This window comes from Balaenoptera borealis (assembly GCF_965194805.1).
Source record: "Balaenoptera borealis genome assembly, chromosome: 12".
NCBI classification, from domain to species: domain Eukaryota; kingdom Metazoa; phylum Chordata; class Mammalia; order Artiodactyla; family Balaenopteridae; genus Balaenoptera; species Balaenoptera borealis.
In genome coordinates, this window is record NC_138869.1 from 69701976 (window position 1) to 69719134 (window position 17159).

General features: G+C 40.1%; 1 protein-coding gene and 2 pseudogenes across 8 annotated transcripts in view; 1 reads left to right on the forward strand and 2 right to left on the reverse strand.

Annotated features, from left to right (window-relative positions):
- Positions 1-17159, reverse strand: part of ILRUN (inflammation and lipid regulator with UBA-like and NBR1-like domains) — a 256018-nt gene that overhangs the window by 190725 nt on the left and 48134 nt on the right. The window lies entirely within an intron of this gene.
- On the forward strand, positions 752-1606 carry LOC309607043 (glyceraldehyde-3-phosphate dehydrogenase pseudogene; annotated as a pseudogene). Its single transcript has one exon. The product of its transcript is annotated as a glyceraldehyde-3-phosphate dehydrogenase pseudogene (transcript).
- On the reverse strand, positions 1363-5126 carry LOC309607044 (lysosomal-associated transmembrane protein 4B pseudogene; annotated as a pseudogene). Its single transcript has one exon. The product of its transcript is annotated as a lysosomal-associated transmembrane protein 4B pseudogene (transcript).

A 17159-nucleotide genomic window follows, 5' to 3' on the forward strand; every position in this document is an offset into this window, starting at 1 on the left:
AAATAAACTGAAGGGCTTCCCTAGTGGCGCAGTGGTGAAGAATCCGCCTGCCAATGCAGGGGACATGGGTTCGAGCCCTGGTCCAGGAAGATCCCACATGCCGCAGAGCAACTAAGCCCGTGCACCACAACTACTGAGCCTGGGCTCTTGAGCCCACAAGCCACAACTACTGAGCCCGTGCACCGAGAGCCCGTGCTTTGCAACAAGAGAAGGTACCACAATGAGACGCCCACGTACCACAACGAAGAGTAGCCCCCACTCGCCGCAACTAGAGAAAGCTCACATGCAGCAACGAAGACCCAACGCAGCCAAAAATAATTAAAAAAAAAAAAAAGAACCCTCCAGGCCCAGAAGGTTTCACTAGCAAATTCTTTAGAAGAAGATGGCCACCAATTCTACACAATTTGTTATAGAAAACAAAAAAAGTTGGTACAACATACCAGAGTTTATAGAGCTGCAGGCCACTAGCCACATGTAGCTACTGAGTGCTTGAAATGGAACTACAGCCACACGTTGAAATGATACTATTTGGGCTATACCAAGTTAAATAAAATGTATTATTAAATGCTCTCTAAAGTCTTAGTAAGACTTAGGTCAGATAAGGTCTGCTTTCCTATTCACTTCTGATTTCTAAATACAAAAGACAATTGTAAAACTAAAAAAGGAAAAAATGACTTTGAAGTGGCTACTAAGCCAAAGCCTGACCCACTGTAGAATTCAATTACTTTTAAGACCATCTAAAAACAAAGTACAAGCAAAACTCTTAGAAATCATGTTTGTCATGGGCGTGAACCATGAGAAGTATGACAACCACCTCAAGATCGTCAGCAATGCCTCCTGCACCACCAACTGCTTGGCCCCCCTGGCCAAGGTCATCCATGACCACTTCAGCATCGTGGAGGGACTCATGACGACGGTCCATGCCATCACTGCCACCCAGAAGACCGTGGATGGCCCCTCCGGGAAGCTGTGGCGTGACGGCCGAGGGGCTGCCCGGAACATCATCCCCGCTTCTACTGGCGCTGCCAAGGCTGTGGGCAAGGTCATCCCTGAGCTGAACGGGAAGCTCACTGGCATGGCTTTCCGCGTCCCCACCCCCAACGTGTCCGTCGTGGATCTGACCTGCCATCTGGAGAAACCTGCCAAATACGAGGACATCAAGAAGGTGGTGAAGCAGGCGGCGGACGGCCCCCTCAAGGGCATCCTGGGCTACACTGAGGACCAGGTTGTCTCCTGTGACTTCAACAGTGACACCCACTCTTCTACCTTCGATGCTGGGGCTGGCATCACCCTCAACGACCACTTTGTCAAGCTCATTTCCTGGTACGACAATGAATTTGGCTACAGCCACAGGGTTGTGGACCTCATGGTCCACATGGCCTCCAAGGAGTAAGAGTCCCTGGACCACCAGCCCCAGCAGGAGCACGAGAGGAAGAGAGAGGTCCTCCACTGCTGGGGAGTCCTTGCCCCAACTCCGTCCTCCAACACACTTGAGAATCTCCCGATCACACGGTTTCCATCCCAGACCCCATGAGGAAGGGGGAGGAGGAGGGGCTTAGGGAGCCCTACCTTGTCATGTACCATCAATAAAGTACACTGTACCCAGGCCAAAAAAAAAAAAAAAAAAAAGAAATCATAAGAGGAAACTGGAAGGACACTGATCACTACCAAGTAAAATCCAGAGGCTCAAAGCATTCCTACCTGGAGCCAAATGTCTGACATTGACATTCTCTATGTAAAGAAAGGAAACCATAAGCTCTTTAAATTTAAAAGGAGAAAAATTAAGAGGGTTTTTTAAAAAGGGATTTTTATTTTTCAAGATAAAGATTACAGAATGAACTAATTTCTAAGTGATAAATATCTTTGCCATTCCAAGGAAAAACTCATTAGAGCACTGTGTGGCTAATGTCAAAGCATCATTACAGGAAGAGAATGGAATTTGCTTTTCAGTAAAAAGATACCTTCTTCAAAGATTCCTACAGTTAACTGCAAGACTAATACGAGGTTTTTAAAAATAAAATAACAGCTACATTTCGAGCAATAATTAAGGAATATAAACTGCATCATAAAAATTAAGATATCAGATAAAGCTTAAAAGCCCTATACTTCAATTACTTTAGACACTAATCACCATTCTGTTAAGAAAAATAACCACATATTTTTCAGTAGTTATATAGCCCCCACACCCACAGTTTTGCTTTCTGTGGTTTCAGTTACCCAAGGCCAACCTCAATCTGAAAATACTAAATGGAAAATTCCAGAAATACACAATTCGTAAGTTTTAAGCTGCACACCATTCTAAGTGGCATGATGAAATCTCATGCCTTCCCGCTCCATCCCACCCAGAACCCCCAACCATTGACATCATCTGCTCCTGACATCCAACCATCCACATTGTCATGGCTTGATGATCCAGGATCACCCAAAGCAAATGATCCTCCTTGTAGGTATTTTATCATCTCACATCATCACAAGAAGGGTGAATACAAACAATAAAATATTTTGAGAGAGAGAGACAGAAGGAGAGAGGGAGGGAGAGAGACCACATTCACATAACTCTTATTACAGCATATTGTTATAACTGTTCTATTTTATTATTAGTTATTGTTAATCTCTTATTGTGCCTAATTTATAAATTAAACTTTATCATAGGTATGTATGTACAGGAAAAACCACAGTATATATGGGGTTCAGCACTATCCGTGGTTTCAGGCATCCACTGGGGGTCTTGGAATGTTCCCCCAAGGACAAGGGGGGGGGACTACTGTAATGATAAATTAGATATTCACCATGATTTGAATAGGAAGCAATTATGCTTGCTTCCTGATTTATAAGAGACATGCTGTGGTCTGATTCAGTGGCAAGGGTACACAACGGCACTTATTAAAAATTCCCATCACATAATTCAGTAAAACTTTAAGAATTACTCATCTGAAACAATTTCAGCATATATGTAAACATTTTTGTGACGGGGAAATGGACATATCTCCTCCATTGTAAGTCTTACTTTTCACCTCATTTTTAATATTTCTGAAATCAAAATGTATCATATGATCAAATATGTTCATTTAATATGATAATGCTCTTCCCTTCTCCTCACAAGAAAAGTAGTCATTAAACCAATGATGCATATTAAAATTACTGTCACATAGAATCAAAGAAGCACAGGAAGTTTTATGTGTTTATGTTTTACTATGATAGGGATATACTCTCTACGTAATGAAACACTTTTTAACTAGATTCTATCTAAGCTATAGCCCTTACCAATGCATACACACAAAAAAGTTAAGAATTATATATATATACATTTTTCTTGGATGTGGGCAAATCTCACTTTAATTCCAAATGGCTTCATTTACAGCACATTCAATAATGAACAAACAGGAGAGGTGTGACTTTTGAACATATGAATATATAAAAGTCCCTTGAAATTCAGGTAGTCAAGATAGGGGCATTTCACAGGAAAGCACCCCCGCCACCTCCCATTTTTCTGAAGACTGTTTTACACTCATTTTAAAAGATGATGAGACATACTCAGAAGTTCAAAGTAGTAGGATGTGCCTTGCAGAGAGAGAAGAAAACCTTTTTTCAGATTGTTGGATAAATACATATCAGCAATTCCACTTGACAAAGGCTGATGGACGTCTTCCCTGAGTCAGGCTAGGGCAGAACACTTAGTGAAAGGGGGGCTCTGAGCAGGGATGGGAAACTGGGAGAAAGGGAGAACCTGATACCACACAGTACCAACCAGTTCCCCTCTAACACGCCACGCCGTGACCCGAGACATGGGTGTACAAGAGCAGCCACCGGGGTGGCGACTGACTGCCCTCACTGCCAAGAATCGACAAAGGGTTTCAATTTGGCCCATGGACAAAATCCTTGACCAGCAAACTCAAATTATCACTGAATTTAAATCATAAAGGATCTAAGGAAATTCTTGTTTTACGTATATATATGGACTCCTTACACGATTAACATTCCTCTTCTAAGGTTTGTTCTATAAACTGGAATGGCCTAAGCATCATATAATTTTGATTTTATTTTACGTGTTCAAAAGAGAAGGGAGGGAACGGAGAGAAAAGTGTCATAAATTCTTCAACTCGGGGGCTCAGCATGTACAACAGCCTCCTCGGACAAAAGGTTCATCCGCATTGTTGGGTAGTTTCAATGCTGAGCGAAGACTAGGGGAGCCCATCGCACCCCCCAGAGAAAGAAGTCTACAGTTACTCTATCATGGTGCTCTAGCTAAAGCATAGGTTTCAAACTACAGAGAGTTTCAACTTAACATCTAAAATTTTAAACTGTAGCATTTCAGCAACAAATAAGCTCAGAAGCTCATCTCAGAAGTAAAATTAAAGACCTATTGCCCTGATGTATGAAAGTCAAGCTGTCACTCTCAACTACACCCTACTTCCAGGCTTCGGCAGACACATAAGGTGGTGGTGGCTCCTTGGCGGCGCCATTCACAGTGGCATCATCGTATGGGGGTGCATAGCACCGTAGTGTCATTGCTGGTAACAGAGGCCAGGACATCGGAGGAGTTCCTGCCACTGATGAATCGGTAGCAGTTCCAAACACAGCTAATCAAGTAACCCTTAGAAGTAAAGATAATGCTGATAAACAGAATAATAATAAAGACCAAACAAGGTAGGATTCACTGACATGATATCATCTTTGTAAGGAAAATCAGGAGGCAGCTGTCGTATGTATTCCTGGATGGAGTTTGGATAAACAAGCACAGTGACTACAACCAAGCTGTTCAGGGCAAAATCAAAGATCTGGTAACAGAAGAATGGGATGATCCAGGCCGCATGTTGCTTGTATGCTCCATAAGTAGCCACTGCACAGATCAGGATCATGAGAAGAGAAATTGCAATAGCAATGCACATGCTGGCATCATCCATGAACTCAAAGTCACCTCCGAGTTCAAAACTTGAAAAGTGATAAGTGAAAAGTGATCTGGATCAACCAGGGCGCTCAACAGAAGCAGCAGTACCACGGCATTGATGATCAGGTACCAGACGCCAAGCAGGATGGTGCCGGTGCAGACATGGCAGCACAGGCAGCAGCTGTTAGAGTAGAACCGCGTCCAGGGGGCCACCATCTTCATCACTCAGGCCGCCGGCGGAGCAGCGTGAGCGCGCGCCCAAGTTTGCGGGAGCTTCAGCCGCATTGGTCCGGGCCCAACGCATGGCTGCTGCCGGCTCCTCAGCCACTCCCGCTCGCGCTCCTAGCCCCGATCGCTGCCCGCTAGCCCTTGCTCCACGCCTCCCCAGAGAGCTCCGAGCAGCTGCCTCCAAGAATTATATTTTTTTAAAAAGCAATTATGCCGGGCTTCCCTGGTGGCACAGTGGTTAAAAATCCACCTGCTAATGCAGGGGACAAGGCTTTGAGCCCTGGTCTGGGAAGATCCCACATGCCGTAGAGCAACTAAGCCCGTGCGCCACAACTACTGAGCCTGCCTGACACAACTACTGAAGCCCACGTGCCTAGAGCCTGTGCTCCGCAACAAGGGAAGCCACTGCAATGAGAAGCCCACCCACCACAAGGAAAAGTAGCTCCCGCTCACCACAACGAGGGAAAGCCCGCACGCAACAACAAAGAGCCAACGCAGCCATAAATAAATAAATAAATAAAATAAATTAAAAAAAAAAAAGCAATTATGCCTAAGTATTTATTTTTTAAATGGTCAGTGGTTTTACAACTATTTATTTTCTTTCTAACAATAAGTATATGGATATTAATAAAGAATTAAATTTGGTTAAAAATTTTTAAGCAACTGTCGATCCTGAAAATCAGAATCCTTGGAACCTAACATTCCAGATCAAAGACATTTCCATTATCAAAATGGCTCTTGCTACCATAAGAAAAAAGATGCTGCTTTGAAATTATATTTTTGCACTTCTACCAAACCCTTAAATATATATTTGGTCTACTGAGAAATAATACAACTAATTATAAAGGAAACAGTGTTAGCACGAACAGTTCACATTAAAACTACTCACATTACAATTTCCAAGTAGTTAAAACATCTGACGCTTCATACCTAGACATGCAAATATTTTACTTACTACACTTTAAAGATCTATCACTGTTTCACCTGATCTCTTGATTTCCATGCTTCACAGAGGTTCAGGACCCACATGACTGCATTTTAGAGATTAATCTGAACAGTAGAGCCACTTCACACTGCCTGTAACTCCTGAGGAACTACCTGGACACGACCACCAAACAAATGACCACTTGGTGTCAGTACAACCAGCTGGCTTGTACAAACCTGCAGGCTTCCTTCTCTGAAGCCAAAATAGCCCATTGCCTTTTAAACATAATGTACACCTTATAATGTAAAGATATTTAAGGATTTTGGATCTCATTTACATATTGAAATGTCCCTTCTAAAAACACTTCCCATACAAATCACAATCAGCTTTGGCTAGCATTTCTTTTATCAAAAAATAAATCTTATCTTCAAGGGGTACTCCTATTTCTGATACTGGAGGGATCTAGAGATCAGAACTGAAACAGAGAGCATCTTTTTTTCTTTTTTTAAAGAGATAAAGAATATTTTTTAATTTCTTTTTTTACACAGCAGGTTCTTATTAGTTATCCATTTTATACATATCAGTGTATACATATCAATCCCAATCACCCAATTCATCACACCCCCACCCGCACCCCCCCGGCCGTTTTCCCCGCTTGGTGTCCATACGTTTGTTCTCTACATCTGTGTCTCAATTTCTGCCCGGCAAACCGGCTCATCTGTACCATTTTTCTAGGTTCCACATAAATGCGTTAATATACGATATTTGTTTTTCTCTTTCTGACTTACTTCACTCTGTATGACAGTCTCTAGATCTATCCACGTCTCAACAAATGACCCAATTTTGTTCCTTTTTATGGCTGAGAAATATTCCATTGTATATATGTGCCACATCTTCTTTATCCATTCGTCTGTCGATGGGCATTTAGGTTGCTTCCATGACCTGGCTATTGTAAATAGTGCTGCAATGAACACTGGGGTGCATGTGTCTTTTTAAATTGTGGATTTCTCTGGGCATATGCCCAGTAGTGGCATTGCTGGATCATATGGTAATTCTATTTTTAGTTTTTTAAGGAACCTCTAAACTGTGCTCCATAGTGGCTGTATCAGTTTACATTCTCACCAACAGGGCAGGAGGGTTCCCTTTTCTCCACACCCTCTCCAGCATTTGTTGTTCATAGATTTTCTGATGAAGCCCATTCTAACCGGTGTGAGGTGATACCTCGCTGTAGTTTTGCTTTGCATTTCTCTAATAATTAGTGATGTCGAGTAGCTTTTCATGTGCTTCTTGGCCATCTGTGTGTCTTCTTTGGAGAAATGTCTATTTAGGTCTTCTGCCCATTTTTGGATTGGGTTATTTGTTTTTTTAATATTGAGCTGCATGAGCTGTTTATATATTTTGGAGATTAATCCTTTGTCCGCTGATTCGTTTGCAAATATTTCCTCCCATTCTGAGGGTTGTCTTTTCGTCTTGTTTATGGTTTCTTTTGCTGTGCAAAAGCTTTTAAGTTACATTAGGTCCCATTTGTTTATTTTTGTTTTTATTTCCATTACTCTAGGAGGTGGATCAAAAAAGATCTTGCTGTGATTTATGTCAAAGAGTGTTCTTCCTATGTTTTCCTCTAAGAGCTTTATAGTGTCCGGTCTTACATTTAGGTCTCTAATCCATTTTGAGTTTATTTTTGTGTATGGTGTTAGGGAATGTTCAATTTCATTCTTTTACATGTAGCTGTCCAGTTTTTCCAGCACCACTTATTGAAGAGATTGTCTTTTCTGCATTGTATATCCTTGCCTCCTTTGTCATAGATTAGTTGACCAGAGGTGCGTGGGTTTACCTCTGGGCTTTCTATCCTGTTCCATTGATCTATATTTCTGTTTTTGTGCCAGTACCATATTGTCTTGATTACTGTAGCTTTGTAGTATAGTCTGAAGTCAGGGAGTCTGATTCCTCCAGCTCCGTTTTTTTCCCTCAGGACTGCTTCGGCTATTCAGGGTCTTTTATGTCCCCATACAAATTTTAAGACTTTTTGTTCTAGTTCGGTAAAAAATGCCATCGGTAATTTGACAGGGATTGCATTGAATCTGTAGATTGCTTTGGGTAGTATAGTCATTTTCACAATATTGATCCTTCCAATCCAAGAACATGGTATATCTCTCCATCTGTTTGTATCATCGTTAATTTCTTTCATCAGTGTCTTATAGTTTTCTGCATACAGGTCTTTTGTCTCCCTAGGTAGGATTATTCCTAGGTATTTTATTCTTTTTGTTGCAATGGTAAATAGGAGTGTTTCCTTAATTTCTCTTTCAGATTTTTCATCATTAGTGTATAGGAATGCAAGAGATTTCTGTGCATTAATTTTGTATCCTGCAACTTTACCGAATTCATTGATTAGCTCTAGTAGTCTTCTGGTGGCATCTTTAGGATTCTCTATGTATAGTATCATGTCATCTGCAAACAGTGACAGATTTACTTCTTCTTTTCCAATTTGTATTCCTTTTATTTCTTTTTCTTCTCTGATTGCCGAGGCTAGGACTTCCAAAAGTATGTTGAATAATAGCAGTAAGAGTGGACATCCTTGTCTTGTTCCTGATCTTAGAGGAAATGCTTTCAGTTTTTCACCACTGAGAATGATGTTTGCTGTGGGTTTGTCGTATATGGCCTTTATTATGTTGAGGTAGGTTCCCTCTATGCCCACTTTCTGGAGAGTTTTTATCATAAATGGGTGTTGAATTTTGTCAAAAGCTTTTTCTGCATCTATTGTGATGATCATATGGTTTTTATTGTTCAATTTGTTAATATGGTGCATCACATTGATTGATTTGCATATATTGAAGAATCCTTGCATCCCTGGGATAAATCCCACTTGATCATGGTGTATGATCCTTTTAATGTGTTCTTGGATTCTGTTTGCTAGTATTTTGTGAGGATTTTTGCATCTATATTCATCAGTGATATTGGTCTGCAATTTTCTTTTTTTGTAGTATCTTTGTCTGGTTTTGGTATCAGGGTGATGGTGGCCTCATAGAATGAGTTTGGGAGTGTTCCTTCCTCTGCAATGTTTTGGAAGCGTTTGAGAAGGATGGGTGTTAGCTCTTCTCTAAATGTTTGATAGAATTCACCTGTGAAGCCATCTGGTCCTGGAGTTTTGTTTGTTGGAAGATTTTTAATCACAGTTCCAATTCCATTACTTGTGATTGGTCTGTTCATATTTTCTATTTCTTCCTGGTTCAGTCTTGGAAGGCTATATACCTTTCTAAGAATTTGTCCATTTCTTCCAAGTTGTCCATTTTATTGGCATAGAGTTGCTTGTAGTAGTCTCTTAGGATGCTTTGTATTTCTGTGGTGTCTGTTGTAACTTCTCCTTTTTCATTTCTAATTTTATTGATTTGAGTCCTCTCCCTGTTTTTCTTGATGAGTCTGGCTAATGGTTTATCAATTTTGTTTATTCTCAAAGAACCAGCTTTTAGTTTTATTGATCTTTGCTATTGTTTTCTTTGTTTCTATTTCAGTTATTTCTGCTCTGATCTTTGATTTCTTTCCTTCTGCTAACTTTGGGTTTTGTTTGTTCTACTTTCTCTAGTTCCTTTAGGTGTAAGGTTAGTTTATTTGAGATTTTTCTTGTTTCTTCAGGTAGGCTTGTATTGCTATAAACTTCCCTCTTAGAACTGCTTTTGCTGCATCCCATAGGTTTTGGATCATCGTGTTTTCATTGTCGTTTGTCTCTAGGTATGTTCTGATTTTCTCTTTGATTTCTTCAGTGATCTCTTGGTTATTTAGTAACATACTGTTTAGCCTCCATGTGTTTGTGTTTTTTACATTTTTTTACCTGTAGTTGATTTGTAATCTCATAGCATTGTGGTCAGAAAAGATGTGTGATATGATTTCAATTTTCTTAAATTTACTGAGGCTTGATTTGTGACCCAAGATGTGATCTATCTTGGAGAATGTTCTGTGCGCACTTGAGAAGAAAGTGTAATCTGCTGTTTTTGGATGGAGTGTCCTATAAATATCAATTAAATCTATCTGGTCTATTGTGTCATTTAAAGCTTGTGTTTCCTTATTAATTTTCTGTTTGGATGATCTGTCCATAGGTGTAACTGAGGTGTTAAAGTCTCCCACTATTATTGTGTTACTGTCCATTTCGTCTTTTATAGCTGTTAGCAGTTGCCTTATGTATTGAGGTGCTCCTATGTTGGGTGCATATATATTTATAATTGTTATATCTTCTTCTTGGATTGATCCCTTGATCATTATGTAGTGTCCTTCCTTGTCTCTTGTAACATTCTTTATTTTAATGTCTATTTTATCAGATATGAGTATTGCTACTCCAGCTTTCTTTTGATTTCCATTCGCATGGAATATCTTTTTCCATCCCCTCATTTTCAGTCTGTATGTGTCCCTAGGTCTGAAGTGGGTCTCTTGTAGACAGCATATATATGAGTCTTGTTTTTGTATCCATTCAGCGAGCCTGTGTCTTTTGGTTGGAGCATTTAATCCATTCACGTTTAAGGTAATTATCGACATGTATGTTCCTATGACCATTTTCTTAATTGTTTTGGGTTTGTTTTTGTAGGTCCTTTTCTTCTCTTGTATTTCCCACTTAGAGAAGTTCCTTTAGCATTTGTTGTAGAGCTGGTTTGGTGGTGCTGAATTCTCTTAGCTTTTGCTTGTCTGTAAAGCTTTTGACATCTCCGTCAAATATGAATGAGATCCTTGCCAGGAAGGGTAATCTTGGTTGTAGGTTCTTCCCTTTCATCACTTTAAATATGTCATGCCACTCCCTTCTGGCTTGTAGAGTTTCTGCTGAGAATTCAGCTGTTTACCTCATGGGAGTTCCCCTGTATGTTATTTGTCGTTTTTCCCTTGCTGCTTTCAATAATTTTTGTCTTTAATTTTTGCCAATTTGATTACTATGTATCTCAGCGTGTTTCCCCTTGGGTTTATCCTGTATGGGACTTTCTGTGCTTCCTGGACTTGGATGGCTATTTTCTTTCCCATGTTAGGGAAGTTTTCGACTATAATCTCTTCAAATATTTTCTCTGGTCTTTCTCTCTTCTCCTTCTGGGACCCCTATAATGCAAATGTTGTTGCGTTTAATGTTGTCCCAGAGGTCTCTTAGGCTGTCTTCATTTCTTTTCATTCTTTTTTCTTTATTCTGTTCCACAGCAGTGAATTCCACCATTCTGTCTTCCAGGTCATTTATCTGTTCTTCTGCCTCAGTTATTCTGCTATTGATTCCTTCTAGTGTAGTTTTCATTTCAGTTACTGCATTGTTCATTTCTGTTTATTTGTTCTTTAATTCTTCTAGGTCTTTGTTAAACATTTCTTGCATCTTCTCGATCTTTGCCTCCATTTTTTTTCCGAGGTCCTGGATCATCTTCACTATCATTATTCTGAATTCTTTTTCTGGAAGGTTGCCTATCTCCACTTCATTTAGTTGTTTTTCTGGGATTTTATCTTGTTCCTTCATCTGGTACATAGCCCTGTGCCTTTTCATCTTGTCTATCTTTCTGTGAATGTGGTTTTTGTTCCACAGGCTGTTGCTAGATACACATGTCTAGGGGGCTAGAATGGCATCATGTTGGCTGACTGCTCCAGGAGCTCTAATCTGGCAAGAGCCTGCTTGTGGCTGCTGCTGCTGGTGGTTTTCCTTCCTTCCTTCCTCCCTCCCTTCCTTTTTCAGAGAGTATCTTATTGAGGATCTTCTAGAAGCAAATGAAGCAGGTTTTTTAAGTGCAACATAAAAGAGAGACATTCTAAAGGTGGGGTCAATAGGCAAAAGGGCAAGAGAGCTGGTAGAAATTCCAAGTAGAACAGCATCTAAATAGAAGACACTTGTGTAGAGTCTAGAGGACATCCATGAAAGCAGAGCTTCTTTTACAACATCATCAGTTAAAACATTGGAGAAGAATGAGGAGGAGCAGTTCTGCACTACCTGGTTAAGGTGGACATTGCATAAACTGGAGAAGCTGAAAGAAGAACTTACAAAGGTTTAAAGAAATAAACAGTGTGGTTTACATAGAGCACCCATTAAGCTTCCTAACCTGTGGGACTATATTATATATTATGATTTGGGAGTTTTATAAGGGAAGTTCCATTTCTAACTTCTGAGAAAACTAAATGAATGTAAGTATTTAATCTACATGTGAATTGTCCTTAAGGAACCACATGAAGCCATTTAACAAGAAGAGCTATTTCAAGCGGAAGAAACCCTAATCAGCATGTGATAACCAGAGTATCACGTGACCTCAGGGCCTACTTCACAACTAGAACCCCTCTGCTTTAGAAGGAACCATCAAGTGCAGGGGTACAGCTCTCCTGTGGAACTTTGGGGTTTTTTGGTTTTTTTCTTTTTGGTGGGTTTTTTTTTTTTTTGGCTGTATGGTGCGGCGTGTGGGACCTTAGTTCCCCAACCAGGGACCGAACCAGCACCCCTTGCATTGGGAGCATGGAGTCTTTACCACTGGACCGTTAGGGAAGTCCGTCTCCTGTGGAACTTTGAAAGATGGTACTCCACTAGGAAGAGGGGAGGCATGTTTGTACCAAGGCTAAAATGGTGACAAGCACTCATGCTGCTTACTCCTTTCCAAGAGTCAAGTGTCCTACAGGAACTGTATATCTCCTGAAAAGCAGGAACTCCTTGGGGAACACTGATATTTACTCAACTACCTAAGAGTCACCTTGCCAATCTCAGCCTGACCCTCATTCCCACTCACTCTGGAAATGGAGAGGACTTGTGGACCATATACCCCAGTCTCCCTAGACTCTGCCAAGTACCAACAACCTGGAGCCAAAGTTTCCCTGTGAACCCAATATAGTAGTGTCCAATGGCAAAGATCATAAAACTACTTTTGTTAATTTATAACTATAATCGATAGCTAATTTATAACTTTCACTGAAACTTAGACAAGTCATTAATTATCTCTGGTCTTCAGTTTCCCCACCCATAAAGTGCAGCTAATACTTCCCTTATAAGATAATTTATATGAAAAAGCCCAGTACAATGCCTGACATAAAGTAGGCATTAGATAACAGGTTGTTTTTATCTAAGAAGCAAAAGTCTGTAGAAAAAAGATAAAATAAAATGTTTGGGCTTGAAAATAACTCTGCCAAGAATCAAATACTTAGTGGTACTCAACCAAGGGAGTTAGAAATGTGTGTGGTGGGAGTGGAGGGTGGCTCTAAAGATGAACATGGTATTTAGTGAGAGGGCCAAGGGTCTTATAAATATGCCCCACATAAAGAAGAACTGTCCACACAATATGCTAATAGCACACTCCTGTTGAGAGACTGAATGAGTACAACCAATCTAAAATGAGGGAAGAAGACCCACTTTGTAAATTATTAAATATAGCAAAAATTCCTTTTAGGAAGAGAAATGAGCTCAAACAACATAAGTATTATTATAAAAATAAGGAGAATAGATTTTTTCTAGAAAAGACCATTAAAGACTAAAGAAGAGACCACCCAACCAAAACCAGAAACAAACAAACAAACAAAACAAGCTTTGTTGTTAAAACAGAAAGATAAGGGACTTCGCTGGCAGTCCAGTGGTCCAGTGGTTAAGACGTCGCCTTCCAATGCAGGGGATGCAGGTTCAATCCCTGATCAGTGAGCTAAGATCCCACATGCCTCTCGGCCAAAAAACCAAGACATAAAACAGAAGCAATATTGTAACAAATTCAATAAAGACTTAAAAAAAAAAAAGGTCCACATCAAAATAAACCTTTAAAAAAAAACCCAGAAAGATAAGGCATAGACAAGTTACCTAACTTGTCGAAGTTTGTGCCCAGGCAATGTAGTCCTACATTCCAAACACCTACCACTACACTATACTCAATGCACTAGCAAGCTAAGAGTGAGCAGAAAAACTGAAAGAGCCATTCATGCCAAGGTTAACACAGCAGCTTATTTTTTTCACATGTTCACAGCTGTGGTTTTATGTATATATGTATATTTCACTTTCTGCCAGTCATTTAACAGTTCTGCTATCATGACATGTTTTATAATCAACATTAAACTGAATTCAATGGAATACGGTAACTTGTAAATGGAATTAAATTCTTTATTAGAGTAGATGAAGGGTTTGCAAACTATACTCCACATAGCCCTGGAGGTCACCTCAGACAGAAAGCAGGGAAACACAGGCCAAGGAGGCTCCCAATTCAACAAAGCCAGTTTCAGTTTTATCTTTTCTCTTTTTTGGAGGAGGCATTCACATATACTTTTATCAAGAAAAGGGTTCCACTGATTAAGAAAAATGCTTGAAAACCATGGAATCAGATGAATTATTAAGATCCCTTGTAGGTATTAGATTTCAAAGTCCTGAAAAACAACTCACAGACTATATGACCAAGAAGGATTTGAAGTTTTTACTGCCTTCAGAGCTAGTATATTTATACTCTACCTACTTACAGAATTTGAGAGGGATGTTACAAGTATAAATTTTAATGTCACATATAGTGATAATTATTTTTAATTTAACACTAAAACACACACACGCACAAAATAAGACAAGAGCTCTCAAGCATGGGAGAACACTATGAAGCAGTATCTTTGCATCAGAGAAATTTTTTTAAAAGTCATGTATGTTGTCTTCCTCCTCCTTTAAAAACACTGACATGCATTTAAAAATTTGAGTAGCCACTCTCCACTCTGCACTTGGCTCAGCTTTTTCAAGAGTTACAAAGATAAATGAGACATGTATCACCTTAAGTTTTAAAAGCAATATTAGACATTCATCAAATTAACTGGGCAGAAAGAGGTAAAGTGCCAAAGAGAGGCAAAGGAGAGGGAAAGAGATTATGAAATGGAGCTCAGCAATGGGAGACACTATTTCCAACTTTGCAAGTAAGAAGATTCTCAGGAGAGGTGGCCTGAAAAGAGGGGAGAAATAATCTCTCTGCATTCTGATAGATGATTGTTACATGATGTTGATTCTTTATTCAACAAATAGTTCACTGTCTAGTAGGAGAAAAGGATAAGTAAACAAACACCTAAAACACAATGTGTTAACTGTAATAACAAGCGTGTGCATAATATAAGTGAAAAGGGAAGGAGGTATTTCCTTGGGGTAGAGGGGCGAGTAAGAAGGGGGGAGGAGGGAAGGAGGAAAGGTGACTTCACCAGGGTGCTGAGGATGAGCAGGGGTTTGTTGTAAAGAAAAAGGTATTTCAGGCAATGGGAACAATATGAGCAAGGGCATGAAGAAGTGAAATCATGTGGTGTCTTTGGGGACTGGCTGTGGGGAGTAAAGAGGTGACTAAGGATGAAAGTGAAAATGAGGCCAGACCAGATCATGAGGAGCTTTAAGCCCTGTGCCATGGAGTTTGGCTCCATTACAGGAGGTACAAAGGTTTTCGGCAAAGAATGATGTTACAAAGAATGACACTAACATTATAATTTTTTCAGTCAGAGAAATACTTCAAGTTTCCACTGGCTGCAAAAACATATATGAGAAAATTAATTCCAGGACTCCCTGAAATAACTCCAAAGGTCCCACTGGCCATGAGTCCAGTTAAGAGCTCCCTGAGGACAGAAACTCTTTTTTATTTATTTTTCTCTAGATCTCTAGGACATAGGATATAGAGAAACGAATACGAATTGGTCTGTGATTAAGGATGATAAGACAGAACAAAAGATGACTCAAGCTTCTGGCCTGATCATCTCAGTGGGATGACAATAACAAGAATATAAGTTTTGTCTAGGAGATACTAAAATTCAAAACTCTACAGAATATCCAGGGGTTCTGTCCACAAGCACTTAAATACAGGTTTGAAACTCCAAAGAGTCTGCACCACAGATATGACTTCGAGTACCACCATGTATGCCGTACTGGTGACAGATGAAGCCAGGTGGGTGGATGAGGTCACAGAGCATGAACAGGGCCCAGCTCACAATCTAGGACAGGCATACCTTGGAGATATAGCTGGTTCGGTTCCAGATCAATGCAATACAGTGAATACTGCCATAACGCGAGTCACACGAATTTTTTGGTTTCCCAGTGCATTACGTTTACTGTACACTGTAGTCTATTAAGTGTGCAATAGCATTATGTCTAAGAAAACGATGTACGTATCTTAATTAAAAAATACTTTATTGGCAAAAACCGCTAACCATCATCTGAGCCTTTAGCAAGTTGTAATCTTTCTTGCTGGTGGAGGGTCTTGCCTCCTTGTTGATGGCTACAGACTGATCAGCTTGGGAGTTGCTGAAGGCTGGGGCAGCTTAAAGTAAGAGAACAATGAAGTTTGCTGCACTGACTGACTTTTCATTTTACAAGCAATTTCTCTGTAGCATGCAATGCTGTTTGATAGCATTCTGCCCACAGTAGAACTTCTTTCAAAATAGGGAGTCAGTCCTTTCAAACCCTGCCATTGCTTTATCAACTAAGTTTATGTAATATTCTAAGTCCTTTGTTGTTATTTCAACAATCTTCACAGCATCTTCACCAGGAGTAGATACCATCTCAAGGAGCCACTTTCTTGGCTCGTCGTAAAAAGTTAACTCCTCATCGGTTAAAGTTTTATTCTGAGATTGCAGCCATTCAGTCACATCTTCAGGCTCCGCTTCTAGTTCTCTCGCTACATCCACCACATCTGCAGTTACTTCCTCCGCTGAAGTCTCGAACCCCTCCAAAGTCATCCACGAGGGTTGCAATCAGCTTCCAAACTCCTCTTAATGCTGATATTTTGACTTGCTCCCATGAATCACAAATGTTCTTAATGGCATCTAGAATGGTGAATCCTTTCCAGAAGGACTTACTTTGCCCAGATGCATCAGAGGATTCACCATAGCCTCACAAAATGTATTTCTTAAAGAACAAGACTTGAAAGTAGAAATGACTCTTTGATCTATGGCTACAGAATGGATGATGTGTTGGCAGACATGAAAATCTCGTTGTATATCTGCATCAGAGCTCTTGGGTGACCAGGAGCACCATTGATGAGTAGTAACATTTTGAAAGGAATCTTTTTTTCTGAGCAGTAAGTCTCAACAGTGGGCTTGAAATGGTCAGTGAACCATGTTGCAAACAGATGTACAGTCATCCAGGCTTTGTTGTTTCATTTACAGAGCACAGGCAGAGCAGATTGAGCATAATTTTTAAGGGCCCTAGAG